This window comes from Syngnathus typhle, unplaced genomic scaffold (genome assembly GCF_033458585.1).
Source record: "Syngnathus typhle isolate RoL2023-S1 ecotype Sweden unplaced genomic scaffold, RoL_Styp_1.0 HiC_scaffold_121, whole genome shotgun sequence".
Lineage (NCBI taxonomy): Eukaryota > Metazoa > Chordata > Actinopteri > Syngnathiformes > Syngnathidae > Syngnathus > Syngnathus typhle.
In genome coordinates this window covers 41,177-55,242 of record NW_026872027.1, presented here as the reverse complement: position 1 = coordinate 55,242, position 14,066 = coordinate 41,177, and the positions used below count along the sequence as shown (strand labels likewise).

Sequence of the window (14,066 nt, the reverse complement as noted above, 5' to 3'; positions counted from 1 at the left end):
TGGTTAGTGGGAGGACTGCTGGAGCTTGCTCCTTCGGTGTCTCACCTGTGCCTTCCTGCCTTCCATTGTCTCCACTTAGACTGGACTGTGGAGGGGGGAGTGTGGTATTGTGGTGTGAAAAGGGTGTAGGAGCCGGCTCCTGTGGTGATTGATATTGTAATTTGATTGTGGGGGAGACTGATGTAGGTGTGGGGCTCTGGACTCTGCGGGCAGCTGTTTGCTGGGTTGGCGCGAGTGGGGGTCAGCGGCATTGATTGTCCCAGTACTGGCCAGGCTGGGATAAATCAGTATGAAAATGCCGGGCCCCCCCTCTTGCTTCCCTTGCTGTGGCTGCGCGCGGAGTGGGTCGTACCCACTCCAGGGATGTGCTGAGTGCGTGGTGGCAAGTGATGTTGAAGCAGGGTGATGCCTAGGGAAGGTGTGACAATAGTTGCACGAAGACTAAAAGGCACTGAGGAAAGAAAAAAGAAAAAGAAAAAGTATAACCAACACGTCAAAATAGAGGATGACGTCTGCGCAGCGTTGTTTGTTGGTGTTGTTTGTGAGCTCTGTCTCTGCTGTTTTTGTGTTGTCTGTGTGTTGTGTTATGTGTTTCGCTAATATAGGTGCACTAAAGAATTTATTTATCTGTAGTCTATCTGATTTGCACCGCAAAACAAAACCGATTTTGTTAAGATAGGAAGGAAAAATAAAAAAATAAAAAATAAAAAGCGAGCAATTTGTTTATGGGCAGTAACTGGTCCACGCTCCTTTAGTGCCTAGCCTTGGTTAGACAAAATTTGAGAGATGGAAAGAACTTGCTTTCTGGAATTAGATGATGTACAATTATGAAATACCGACATTTCAAAGCTAAATTTAAAATTTCAGAATAAGAGAGCGATTGAGTTTGTTAAAGTTATGGAACTACAACAGTTAACTATTATATTATTTTATTAGCAGTTATTTTTTTTATTTTTTTTATTTTTTTGTTATTCGATTGGTGGATTGGGTTGTCACGTTGAGAAAGGAAAGGAAACGATACAAATGGGCAGCTGTATTGAGCCATGGTGTTGTCACGTGCCGTTGACACCTGGCTCAACAGGGGGGATGGAAGGGCAGTTCAGTCAGCTTTATACAACATATGAATTTGATTCATATTCAAAACGTTTATAATTTTTTTTTGTAGAGCTTGTTTAACATGTGCTTAACACGATCCACAGGGTTATAATGCCTGGTCATAATAGATGCATTCTAAAAATGGATTGAATTGGCTTCAAAATAAACACTGAATGCCTTAACAGTGGCAAAAACGTTATGTAAAGAAATAATAGTTTGTCAACAACTGCTGTAGATGTTAAAGAATGGAATCAATATCTCGAAAATGAATGTGGATAGTTTGTTTATTGATTGTGAAATGTGTGACAGAGTGTTCTATATAATATCCGTTGAATGGAAGAAAAAGAAAAGAAACCATTGCTTTTAGAGAAAGTAGTCAACCAAAATTGTATATGTATCGACATGCCAAGATCTGGGAAAAAGCTGGAAAAAACAAAAATATAATGTCTTTAAATTTGAGAGGCGACGATGATCTGACTAAAATTGATGCAATTAAAGTCCCCAGAGGAGTTCCTGATTAATAAGAATTAATTGACCAAATTGAAGCGGGATGGGAGTCCTCCATTTGCTGCTGGTGGACGATGAACAAGAACGTTGACAGGATAAATTACATCCATTGCAACATGCAGAAATTGGGCAAACGGACACAAGCGGGACTTGAGACAGTGCACGAACAGCTAGCCACGCCTTCCCTAATGTCAATCCAGAACCGCAATGCTCTTGTTATGTTGTTGTCTGGGAAAGGAAGGGTCTGCGCAATGTTCAGGGAACAATGCTGCACCTTCATCCAGAATGACACCGCCCCTGATGGGAGCCTGACGAAGATGATTGCAAACTTGCAAGCCCTCAACACGAGGATGAAAGAGCACAACAAGTGGATGACTGCTTTTGGGAAGTATAAAGCCCTTGTGTCCTCAATTACTGCTATACTCACCTTGTGTGGATGTTGTTGTATTCCATGTCTCCGTGCTCTGTTTAATCGTCTTATCACTACAGCAATCTCGCCCATGGACGACGAGATGGCCCGGGGATGCCTAATATCTGAACAGCAACATGTTGATGATATCGATGATGGTGATGCAATTTTTGCACTTGAGTTTGCAGACTTTTTCCCAGATCTGTGTGTTTCCGAATAATGATGTCGCAACATTTATCCTCTTTGGTGGAAATATTTGTGCGCATACTTGTGATCCGACAACTGAAAATCAAGAGAAGTGGTTGTTTTTGGTAATTTAGAAATTTAGCAAATGTGTGAGAAACAGGAGGGAAATGTTGGAATAATTTAAGTGAAGCCTTGGCCTGCCAGACCTGTGGGCCTTGTCTTTACGAGTTTATGGCTTTTCTTTTATCTACGTTCTTCCTCTTTAGTGACAGAAGTATCTGATCTCATTCGCGGCCAACAACTGGAGAAGAACAGATGGACAAACTCTGCGGGGGTCACGGGCCGACAATGAAGTGCTAGTTCACACCACACTACATTCCTTAGCTAATCAACGTTGCTACAGACACAATCTTCCCTCCCTTTGGTGTAGCAACGCCTCTGTAACCAGGGCAACCAAAACAGTGATGAGAGGAGCAGAACATCTCAAATGACTAATGCAAAGGTTGCAGAAAAGGTGCTGTTTTTTGCTGTTTTCTGGACGTGCTGCTGTCCTTTAGGTGGCGGATCCAGGTCCAGATCACCCCAACGTTCCCAAGAAGGAGGGGGACGGAGCCTGCGTCGACTGGACCCTATAAATTGGTGGAGCGCATCTCACATGCCGTCCGGCTGGCCGGCAAAGGAGGATCGTGGTATCATCTGTCCCAGTGCACCCCAGTGAAGGGTTCCTGCAAGGAACCAGACCAGCCATCGACAGTCCCCGCCCCAGTTCATACAGAGGCAGAATAATCCTCTGCAAAGGGGGTGAGAATCGAGCTCACCCTCCACCAGTGGGCGTGCCAAGCCCCCAACGGCTGAACAATCACGAGCAATTTTTATCTTGATTGATAACAGTCTGGTCGCCTAAGGCAGAGGGACCGTGTAACTCTTTTCCTGCACATAATCTGGCCGCAGGTTTTTTGAGTTGCACATACTTTGGACTGGAGTATTGTGGGAAAACCTCACCTTCACTGGAAGTTATTGCTTTCATTGTATTTTCTTACTTGCGTTTGATTGATCGAGGTTGACATAATCATATGATAAAACAGGAGGGATATGTTAGGGTTTGCAGAATATCTTCATCGTATGATTATGTTGGAATATAACCTGTAATAATTTAACTAGTTTGTCCTGTCTAGACAAAATTAGTTTACCAAAGTGCTAAGATCATTTCAACTTATTGACTAGCTGCAGAGGAAGCAATCAAAGTTGCTTTGTTTACAGAACGTCGTAAAAGGTCCCCTGCTATGCTTTGATCAGCAGGGACCGGCTGCTTCACCCCAACCTGTGTATTCCCAAACCCCCACTTTCAACCCCACGTTGTTTCTCTCAATAAATAAGCGCCTGACGAGGCCTGAGTCAGACTTCATTCGATCATCGCTGAGAGCACAGCGACGAGTGAACTCTCCGCCTGCAGGTGTCTAAAACGACTAACTTGTCTCCAGTGTGGTCCTTGCAAAATAAGTTAGAGTGAACACCACCCTAACAAACGCTCTCGGGTGCTTTAGAGTGCCGAGTTTATTACTGCGTAATAAGAAATGACCATCTACAACGTTTGGTTTATGTTTTATAAGCATTTTAAATTTTATTGCTTAAATCGCATTTTCTCGGCGAGCTGAGCGCTTTTTCTGAATTGTGCCGCTCCCGTCACTCTGGTTAGGTTGGCATCGAAAAAAACGCTCTCGGGTGCTTTATAGTGCCGAGTTTATCACTGCGCATGAAGAAATGACCACCTCCAACGTTTGGTTTATGTTTTATAAGCATTTTTAATTTTATTGCTTAAATCGCATTTTCTCGGCGAGCTGAGCACTTTTTCTGAATTGTGCCGCTCCCGTCACTCTGGTTAGGTTGGCATCGAAAAAAACGCTCTCGGGTGCTTTAGAGTGCCGAGTTTATCACTGCGCATGAAGAAATGACCACCTCCCAACGTTTGGTTTATGTTTTATAAGCATTTTTAATTTTATTGCTTAAATCGCATTTTCTCGGCGAGCTGAGCGCTTTTTCTGAATTGTGCCGCTCCCGTCACTCTGGTTAGGTTGACATCGAAAGAAACGCTCTCGGGTGCTTTAGAGTGCCGAGTTTATCACTGCGCATGAAGAAATGACCACCTCCAACGTTTGGTTTATGTTTTATAAGCATTTTTAATTTTATTGCTTAAATCGCATTTTCTCGGCGAGCTGAGCGCTTTTTCTGAATTGTGCCGCTCCCGTCACTCTGGTTAGGTTGGCATCGAAAAAAAACGCTCTCGGGTGCTTTAGAGTGCCGAGTTTATCACTGCGCATGAAGAAATGACCACCTCCAACGTTTGGTTTATGTTTGTTGTGAATTTTTATTCTGGTATCATGCAATGTATATCTCACTAGTAAGCCTAAGTATGACCAGGTCATGTTCGGGTCAGGTTCGTGTGGTATTGTTTAGGGCTTGGTCCAGGAAGGTAGACTCATTGGCGCCAGACACATCTGGCTTCCATTAACAACTGCTAAGATGCACATGATGTAGAGATGAGGAGGCAACTGCGGGGTCATAGGTCAGCCAACAGCCCTATCTGCGCGCTCCCGCGTGGAGGGAAGCGCAAGAGTATAAGGTTTAGGACGAGAGTAGACAAAGGAACTCGACATCTTGGCTAGGGCGCGAGACACTTCTCTCTGACATCGGTTGAATAAAATCTTTCCCCAATCAGCCATGTGTGACTGAAGTTTTCCTTCCCCAAGCCAGCCACTTTTTCACCATCTTGTTTGGAAGACCAGCTGACCATCGAAGAGAATTCACCACAATTTTGGCGTCACGAACAGTTCTCTTGTCCTTCGGGGAGCCCTCGCCCGCCTGGGTGCGAGCATCGAGCGTCCGGCCGGCAGGCTGAGTTTGAGGTGAGAAGCTTCCACTCACAGTATCGCAATGTGCTCGTGCCTGGTGTGGGGGGGGATGGAGTGGCTCCTGAGCGGGACAGTTAACGGGCCTGGTGTGCCAGTGGCTGGCAAAAAGGGGGGGGATTGGTCTCCCCTAGCTGGATGTCGACGAGATGTGGAGTTTGAAAGGGGGGTGTAGCCCCAATAGAAAAATGAAAATGTTCAATAAAAATAGAAAAAAAAAAAAAAAAAAAAAAAAAAAAAAAAAAAAGAAAGAAGGCAAATAAAAATGGGAAAATTGCATAAAACTTAATGGGGAATGTGCACAACAGTGTGAGTGACATGTCTGGTGTGAATGATGAATGAGAAAGAAAATGCTCCGAGAGAGGGCACGTGAAACAGGACAGGATGTCTGGGACATCGCTGATCGGCTGTCACGAGAGAAGAATAATAGAAAGTCCCATAAAACGTGGACTTTGTTTTGGCTACAGATCCGATGGAGGATGGAAATTTTAGCTGTGTGATTGAGGCGGAAACACAGGTACGATTGAACACTGTGTGCGACAAGAGACGGGCACCACCAAGCCACCGGAGGCACAATTCCCGGGGTCGTGCTGGGACGTTGAGATCACACTCAATGTAGTTGAGATCACACTCAATGTGGTCGAGATGTCCGGTGGGGGCATTTGTCTCTATATATAGGTCGCACGAAAAAGGGAGGCTTGAGGCAGACCGCAATTGGCAAAGCGGAGGAGTGCGCAGCCTTGGCATCCGTAACTGTGTGAACGAATGTGGGAAATTTACCGGCTGGGTCTGGGACCAGGGTGCCGAGAAGAATGATGCGCGCAGACCACGTTATTTGAGCACTGATCAGATTAGGAGTTTGTGCGGGTTGCAAGGTTCCCCCGGCTGACAGCTGGTGCGTTAGCCGCTTAGAGAGACACTCTTCGGGCAACTTACCGGGGTGAACCGGTGCGCTGCGGTTGTACCCAAGTCGTCACGGTCCGATTCCGATTGGCGAGGCGCACTGTAATAGCACACACTCCTGTCAAAGTCTGATAAAATTTACGGCTTGCAGCAGACCGCAATTGGCAGAGCGGAGGAGTGGGCAGCCGATAGAAATTGGAAAACGTGGAAAAAAGAGGCCTCAGGGGGGTTAATTTTGGTATACCATGTAAAAAAGTAATTTGTGTGCACACTGAAGTTAAAAATCTGCAGTATAAGGGGAAATGCAAAGCGCTCTTAGGGGAAACAAAGACAAGAAGTGCAAAGGGCATGTTTGTACGTGCACCTGCGCACGGTAAGAAGACACAGAATGACCAAACCGCATGGAAGCGGTTAGTGAGAAGCTACATGAGAGATGGATTCGAATCCCTTTGTCTGTGTTCTATGTTTGTGCGTAATGTCTGTGAAGTTTCTGTCAGTTGTCGTTCGTCTGAGCTGTGTGCGCGCTTGGTGTATGTGGTGCGCGTGCGTGCGGATGCGTGTGAGTGTGTGAGCTCTGCGTGCGCGCGGTGTGTATTGAGCGGGCGTGCGTGCGCGCGGATGGGTGTGTGCATGTGCGGTTGTGTGCGCGCTCGGTGTGTGTGCGTTTATGTGCACACGCATGGGAGACGGCAGTGAGAGAAGAAAGGAGGGGGCCCTGGGTGCTCCAAGGCGCGGAATGGTGCTCTGTCGGCAAAGGTGGGGGCCGGCGAGACGCGCGGGCCTGGCCAGCCCGTGGAGTCAACATTGGTACGCTGACCCCCCCCCTTGTCCGAGGGCGCTGTGCCGAGGAGCCCGCAAAGGCGAGGCTGGGTCCCCCCGGTAGAGGTCAATGTCGATGAGAACTGAGACATGACGAGGGGAGATCGAATGTGGATGAGCGAAGGGTGCATGATTAACAACGAACGTGCATGATTGAAACTGAAACTTCACTGGCACTAATGTTGAACAGTTTGCAAACAGGCAAGAGAGAGACATGCTTGCAATACTCACTAAAATACTAATGTTTGTGTACCTGTGTGTCTTAAGAAAGGAGTTGGGCCGTGGCAGCAGTGATTTGTGGCAGGACGCCACACATTCGGCCCAGGACCGATAGGTGGGGGGAGACAGTGAGGAAAGGGGGGTTCGCTCGTAAATTAAGAGGGAGCCTGTTGAGGGCGGCCAGCGCCCCTAGTCCATCTGACAACTAATGAGAAAGTGAGTGATTACGTTAACTTGAACGAGATTGCTATTTCTCCTGTTTGCATAACAAATACGAGACGGTGCACGCGCACGTCTCCTCCCAGAGGACAAAGAGACACGGACAGAACTCCCAGGTCGTCTGAGGAAAAGCTTCGTGGAGCGCTGCCCCCAAATTCTTCACTAATTTACGTCAGGACGCCACAAATGCGGCCAGAGACAGATAGAAAGAGGGAGTGAGAGAAGAAAGGGGGGCTAACTCGTAAATAATGAGGAGATATTGGGAGTAATCTATTGGTCCTTTCTTTAACACCCTTTAAATCATTTCCTGGAGGAGATAAGTTAGCAACACGAGAGACTTAGAGGTTCAACAGAAAGACAGTTAAAAGACAATAACATTTTTGATTTGAACAATTGCAGGCTAACAGGAGCATGAGAGAGGAGAGCTGAGAAGCGGGATCCACTTTGATCGAGGAGATTGGAAATTCACAGCACATATTCTAAGTCGCATTTTTGAGCAAGCATGACACAGGTAATAACGCGTGAGAGATCAAGACATAGATCAGGGCTAGTTGTGGGACGCAGACCTCGGAGTTAATTTTGAATAATGATACTGAAGACACAATGTACTGTCCCATTAAATTGGAACTATAGACAAAACGTAGCTCGACAATAGGATGAGTTGCAGGACTTACAATATAAAGACGACATTGCTGTTACTAGGAGAATTCGACTTTTGGTAAACAAACGTTACTAGTGAATGGAGGGCAGCAGCTACATTTGGAGATAGCCTTACAAGTTTGGTGTCCCAGTCTGTCTCTCTCAGTGCCAGGATCCCTGAAAACTCGACCCCGAGACTCCGCCTGCAGCCGCGGACGACTACAAGACGGTGCCTGGCTTTGAGGCACCTTTGACCTTTGGCAAGGACAAAGTAAGACTGTTGTTGTGCTTGGAGGGGGCAAGTACACTCCGGAGGATAGACAACATCCTCGGAGACGAGAAAAGACAGTGAGAAGTGGAGGAACTCACAATGTTGAAGAAAAAATGGACATTTGAACAATGGACTCATTCGAGAGTGATGGATGTGTTGGCTCTGAAGCAACAACAAAAGGACACCATCTTGAGAGGGTGAGGTGCGGCAGAAGATATGGACTTGAAATGTCCGATGGCCAAATCGCACTCCTGGCGGTGCTAAGACCTCGTGGGGCTTGGGTTAGAGTGGACAGGAGCTTCATTGTGCACTGGGTTTGACAGAACTGAGGAGATTTGATAAAAAATTGAATAATGCGTAGAGCTACAGAGAGAAGCATCATGGTCAGAGATTGAACAGATTTGAATAAAACAAATGGGCTGAAACGGTGAGAAACAAGAGCGAGATCTGATGTTTTGGCTCACCAGACATAAGACGTAGAAATCGAGTTAGATAAATTTTAGAATAAGACATCTAGACTAAAGTGGATTCAGCCGAGAGGAAGCTAGGACGCTCGATGTACCTACTCAATACGATAGAAGTTTGTTGCACCATAGTGGAGGTTGGGTAGTCAGAAAGTTGGATCCGTTAAATTTTTGACTTTCACACATTCATGCATAGGAGTCGCACAAGGCCACAGGTAACAAGATAATGACTGAGATAGGGCTCAAATTCAACTGCACCCACACGGCAATGTAGAAGCAGGAGAGCGAAGTAAGGGATTATGTGCTAAACAGTCCGCTGTAGGGTTACCAATAGGAGATTCTGTCAAAAGAACTACTAAGAGGTGGAGGCGAAGATAATAGGAGGACATAGATATTCGAAGGTTTAATAAGGGCAAACTCCATTGTCAAAGATCGGATTAGAGCAAGTAGGAACGGGAGTATTTTGGCATTTTAACAGGAAGTGGCAGCAAGGGAGATTGAGGATAGAAGATCTGGACAGCAATGACGTGAATTACATTAAAAACTGCTCATTCGAGGGAGAGGGCTCGGCGCTCCCTGTGTGGAGCTGCAGCTTTGCAGAAGGGGGGCAGGCCGCGCGAGTGAGGAGTGGTGATAGGCGACCACAAGGAAGTAGGGAGAGGTGTTGGATGGTGTGACAGGCAGGAGTTTTAGGAAGAGGAAGAAAAGAAAAAGGGGGGGAGTGAGACTCGCCAAGAGGGGCAATAAAGAGAAGCAGACTGAGAAACAGTTTTGAGCAAGACAACGGGGAAAAAGGGGGAGAGCCAAACGATGACGTAAAAAGCCAGAGAGAATAGTCTGACCCATCTTTATTGAATTTAATTAACATAAGTAATAGAGATCGAGTTTGTAGGACCAATACGAGGGTATGGAGGCTCCCTCAAAACGCGGGTCCCACAGTTAGTCCCTCAGATAGACATATATGACAATTTGCGATGAATCTGATGGGCGAGTTTATGGAAAATTGAATTGGAGATTTTATAATAGGTCATGTTGACGAGTATGTCCGAATGTGAAGAGTCACTATTAGGAGTCAATATTTGCCTACACACTAACATACTAACTTTGCTTGGTTTGGGGGGAGAGCTGAGTGATAGAGACGGATGAGTGTGTCTGTGAGTGTGTGGATGGGTGAGTGCGCATGGGATCATCTACGGCTGTGTGTGCGCAGTATGATTGGCCAGAGAGGTCTGAAGTTGGGATGATGTGTTTGCCGTTGAGGATAAAATTCCTCTCACCTGAAGGGGTGGTACAGATCGGAGGGACTGGAACTGGTAAGTGATGAGTTCTGATCGGAACCATGGTTCAATGATCAATCAGGGGCACCATCGACAACCAAACGGTTCGATGGAGAAGGCCCGTTTCAGTGATATGGTCAGACAAGACAGAACTAGTATTGAACATCAAGACTTTGGACAATTTGACGTGTGACGACCTTGAGCTCACCCAACGGGGTGACGGACTAGGTGGACAGTGACCAAATGTTTGACGCTTGAGCTTGCTTGCGACATGAGCGAGCTCTGCTTTGGTTTTCTGTGTGACTTGATTTTTTGCAGCAGCAGCAACGGCCGCCAGCCAAGGAGCGGATTGCGCGCTGCTTGCGTAACTTGTTTTCGTTCTTGCAGGTTGTCGATTGCGTTCGTGGAACGTTTGTGTTGAATTTACAAGAATATTTTAACCCTTGCCCTTTTGGTTTTTATAATGAACTTGTTGATTACATGGTTTTCAGGACAGGATCCCCGAGCGCCAGGATTCATTTTATGACTGTTTTTGTTTTGATACTTGATGTCTGTTTTTGTGTGTACAAGTGTCCGCTGTCAGCAGGGCTACAAGCTCACTGACAGGAGTGCGCTGATTTTTGTTTGTGTTGCCGAGTGTGTGGTGGACAGTCAAGTTTCAGAGACTTGGGGTGACGGTCCCGGGGCCCAGATGGAAGCTAGAGGTTCCGTGGGCCTGGCTACAATGAGTGTGGTGATGAGAGGGGACGCTTTGCAGGTTCCTTTTGATACGTAATGACACATTGGGTGAATGTGTCAAAAGGGGGGAGTGGTAAAACAGAAAGGGGGTGAGTAGGTTTCAATTTGTAATTGTGATATACAAAGTTTTTTTCCAAATTCACTTGTTTTTAAGCTTTAACAGGACACACCAGAATTCAACTAGCAGTGACGGAAGGAGCGGAAGAAGCATCTCGAAAGAAAGGGAGTTAACGGGGGACAACAGCCTGGAATGGATGCGAAGCGTGGTAACAATTTAGTGACAATAAGGTTTAAGGTTTTTCAATGACAAAGTACGAAGGACAAATCATACAGTGATTTGGGAATGGACAGTGGCACAGTACACGACAAAAGTTTGGAAGGTCATTGAATGTCAGAGGACGACGGGGCCAGAGACAAGGAAGGGGGAAATTTCTGAACGCGTGACTGCATTAAAGCTGCTATTACAGGGCAAAGGTTTAATTATACATTTTAGGACGAGTAGTTTGCATAACGAATACAGAAAGGATTTGAGTGGCTGTACCGTTTTGAAAAGATTACGTGAGCGTTGTTTCAGAATGATGACTGGTTTGAACAGTGAGGTGGCTCAAACATAAGGCACAGATACATAAAGGTACAGACCTAGGAAACTACAGTATTGTGAGGGGTACCGGTTTGAGAATGCTACACATCTTTAGACTGAAGAAGGAATTTGGGGGTGACAAATAGTATTTGGACGGGAAAAAGAGCGGCTGAAGTGACATGACTGACGGGACTTCAGAAAGATGACGGTGTGATTGAGACAGGGACATCTGCGACAGGAAAGGCTACCAGGAACAGGTAGAATTTACATTGTGACTGGGGGGAGCTAGCAACGCTGTCGGCACGACGAGAAATGAGGGGAATGAGTCCTGGAGTGTTTGCTTGTTTGTTTGCTTGTTTGTTTGTTTGTTTGTTTGTTTGTTTCAGGGACCGCGTGGGCCTCTGGAAACGAGGGGTAGGTGTCGGGAGCCCTCGGGCGTTCTGATGAGATTTCGATGAGACGATTGACACAGCTTTTTCCTCGTTGCCCCATCACCGCCAAATAATTATTTGAGGGGGCTGGAAACACTGGAGCTATCGGGTTGTGTTGCCCTGCCAGCGGTGGCCGTCGGGGCCGGAAGGACGTCCGGCCTGGGCTGCGGCTTTTGCCATTATGACTTCACATGTTTGCACTGTTAACGTCACTTGATACAGACAGTAGCTTTAGCTTGTCATAGGTCGCCTGGGTGCTGACCGGGGCCTTGCACGGGATTCAACGGCCATCATAAGCAACAGGAGGACACTGAACGGACAGCCGGCCCGGGACGGTGCCGTCTACTACTAGTGCTATTTTCCACTGACGGATCAATGGACTGGATTTCATATCTGCACGTACTTGTGCATGCAAGGGGGGCAGCGCAACGACGGGTTTAATGTTCTTGCATGCTTTGACGATTTGTTTTTATATACCTCACTGTGTTACATCTGTGTTTTTTGCCATGATGTTTACTTTATTATGTGACCTCATTTGCTTGCCCCGTGGCATGTTTACGATACGACGTTGCATGTTGAGCGATCTGTATTTGAGGGTCATGGTTCTGCTTGTTGCTGTGTTTAGGGCTCATGCTACGCTTTGTGAAATGTGGTGTGTGCCGGAGCTCCCTTCACCTGACTCTCGCCAGGCGAGAGGCGCCTCCGGGGGTGTAGAATGGGCCTCCCTCTTTTTCCTCGTCATTAGATTGGCGAGGTTTTTTCGACGGCGGTCCGGCAGCTTTTTGGGGCTTCTAACGGGCCACAGCAAACTTTTCCTCTCCAAATTGATGGCGTTGGTGATATATTACCGAAGGGGGGTGTGCGGACGGCGTCAATCAGTTGATGGGGTTGGGGGATTCGATCTTGGTCAAATGTGGTTCCTGAGAGGCCTCAGATTGCTGTCAGGGAGGAATTTGCTATTAAATTAGGTTGAGCTTTCCTAGTTAATGTAACCTTAAGTAGCATGCCTTGAGCATGATTTAGGATGAGACAAATAGGTCCAAATTGTAGACGAAAACCATGAAATGGTTGGGGGAAGGTTTTTGATGTACCGGTGTCTTTTTCGTGTTGAGTTGTTGCCGGGGCACTTGATGTGCCCCGGCAGGGGGGAATGTTGTGAATTTTTATTCTGGTATCATGCAATGTATATCTCACTAGTAAGCCTAAGTATGACCAGGTCATGTTCGGGTCAGGTTCGTGTGGTATTGTTTAGGGCTTGGTCCAGGAAGGTAGACTCATTGGCGCCAGACACATCTGGCTTCCATTAACAACTGCTAAGATGCACATGATGTAGAGATGAGGAGGCAACTGCGGGGTCATAGGTCAGCCAACAGCCCTATCTGCGCGCTCCCGCGTGGAGGGAAGCGCAAGAGTATAAGGTTTAGGACGAGAGTAGACAAAGGAACTCGACATCTTGGCTAGGGCGCGAGACACTTCTCTCTGACATCGGTTGAATAAAATCTTTCCCCAATCAGCCATGTGTGACTGAAGTTTTCCTTCCCCAAGCCAGCCACTTTTTCACCATCTTGTTTGGAAGACCAGCTGACCATCGAAGAGAATTCACCACATGTTTTATAAGCATTTTTAATTTTATTGCTTAAATCGCATTTTCTCGGCGAGCTGAGCACTTTTTCTGAATTGTGCCGCTCCCGTCACTCTGGTTAGGTTGGCATGGAAAAAAACGCTCTCGGGTGCTTTAGAGTGCCGAGTTTATCACTGCGCATGAAGAAATGACCACCTCCAACGTTTGGTTTATGTTTTATAAGCATTTTTAATTTTATTGCTTAAATCGCATTTTCTCGGCGAGCTGAGCACTTTTTCTGAATTGTGCCGCTCCCGTCACTCTGGTTAGGTTGGCATGGAAAAAAACGCTCTCGGGTGCTTTAGAGTGCCGAGTTTATCACTGCGCATGAAGAAATGACCACCTCCAACGTTTGGTTTATGTTTTATAAGCATTTTTAATTTTATTGCTTAAATCGCATTTTCTCGGCGAGCTGAGCACTTTTTCTGAATTGTGCCGCTCCCGTCACTCTGGTTAGGTTGGCATCGAAAAAAACGCTCTCGGGTGCTTTAGAGTGCCGAGTTTATCACTGCGCATGAAGAAATGGCCACCTCCAACGTTTGGTTTATGTTTTATAAGCATTTTTAATTTTATTGCTTAAATCGCATTTTCTCGGCGAGCTGAGCACTTTTTCTGAATTGTGCCGCTCCCGTCACTCTGGTTAGGTTGGCATGGAAAAAAAACGCTCTCGGGTGCTTTAGAGTGCCGAGTTTATTACTGCGCATGAAGAAATGACCACCTCCAACGTTTGGTTTATGTTTTATAAGCATTTTTAATTTTATTGCTTAAATCGCATTTTCTCG

General features: G+C 46.4%; 1 long non-coding RNA gene across 1 annotated transcript; it reads left to right on the top strand.

The window, feature by feature from the left end:
- The first annotated feature begins 4,556 nt into the window (after positions 1-4,556).
- LOC133148613 (uncharacterized) lies at positions 4,557-13,176 on the top strand. The gene is made up of 2 exons (XR_009712707.1): positions 4,557-10,741; positions 10,807-13,176. It is a non-coding gene; the product is annotated as an uncharacterized LOC133148613 (long non-coding RNA).
- Positions 13,177-14,066: the final 890 nt, after the last annotated feature.